This window comes from Leopardus geoffroyi, chromosome E1 (assembly GCF_018350155.1).
Source record: "Leopardus geoffroyi isolate Oge1 chromosome E1, O.geoffroyi_Oge1_pat1.0, whole genome shotgun sequence".
Lineage (NCBI taxonomy): Eukaryota > Metazoa > Chordata > Mammalia > Carnivora > Felidae > Leopardus > Leopardus geoffroyi.
In genome coordinates this window covers 52,267,416-52,268,665 of record NC_059330.1, presented here as the reverse complement: position 1 = coordinate 52,268,665, position 1,250 = coordinate 52,267,416, and the positions used below count along the sequence as shown (strand labels likewise).

The window sequence follows — 1,250 nt, the reverse complement described above, 5'->3', positions numbered from 1 at the left end:
TCATGGCCTTCAAGTTCAGAGCTGGGTTTTTTCTCTACAGTCATGCCAGCTTCATTCAGCAGCTACATAGATACAGTGATCCATATCTGTGTATATTTATTTATTTAGCCCTAAGCCTTTTTCAAGAATTCATACAAAATACTCCTGGTAAATGAGGTTTTTTTAATTAATTTATTTATTTTGAGAGAGAGGGAGAGATGAATGGGGGAGGGGCAGCGAGAGAGGGAGAGACAGAATCCCAAGTGGGCCTTGTGTTGTCAGCCCAAAGTCCAACGCGGGGCTTGGAACTCATGGAACTGTGAGATCATGACCTGAACAGAAAGCAAGAGTCAGCTTAACTGACTGAGCCATGAAGATGCCCCATTGGTAAACATGTTTTCATTGTTATCTTCCTCCTCTTCCGCATCCTGGGTGATCTGGAAGTAATGCGACTCGTAACCCTCTTTACTGTTAGCAACTACACACAACCAGTCATGTTCATTATTCTTCACATATGTTTTGGTAAGAAATTTCAGATACCTTTTGGAGAAAGCACTTCAGAAGTTAACAGTGATCTTGCCCTTGCCTCTTTCAGTGGTTACAGCCCCTCCATGGAGATTCCCAGCTTTGCCATTCACTTGGATTTTCTTTGCAGAAACTGCTCCAAATTGGCAGCATCCATGATTCCATCTTCTACAGGGTGTGTGCAGTCAAGTGTAAACTTCAGAAGTTGATTCTTTATTTTTTTTCTGCCCCCCACCCCCGCCACAAGTTTTTTTTCCACCCCCGCAGGCGCCATGGCGGCAATGGAGGCAGAAAGGACAGTCAGTCATTGCATTATAATTTGTTGGATGAGTCCCATTTCTTTAGGACAAAAGGGACACAGGAGCTCAAGAAAACCAACACAGCACTCTCATGCCCTTGGTGATTGGGATGCTGTCTCCTACGAGTGGGCTTACAGGATGTGTATATACTTAAACACAGCATTTTCTTTGAAAGTGTATTCAGTTCTGTTAATCCATCCTATAGTGTGTGAAATTTTTTGGAAGCAAAACCTCTAATGCTCTCCTACCTTCATAGCATGCTCTTTGCTTTATAAACAAGACAAGGGGGAAGTTACAGGTTGAAGTGGAAATACATCTATATGTCCTAACACGCACGTAAAGTGGTAAATTTTAACACTATAACTAAGGATTTCACACCAATAATCTTCCAAGAAGGCCCCTCTGTTTTCCCCTATGGCGAAGAAAAGCAGCCAAGTTTCTCTTGTT

The 1,250-nt window shown here is 42.5% G+C and overlaps 1 pseudogene; it reads right to left on the bottom strand.

Moving 5' to 3' along the window:
- Nucleotides 1-329: 329 nt before the first annotated feature.
- LOC123602931 lies at nucleotides 330-778 on the bottom strand (annotated as a pseudogene).
- Between the last annotated feature and the right edge of the window lie 472 nt (nucleotides 779-1,250).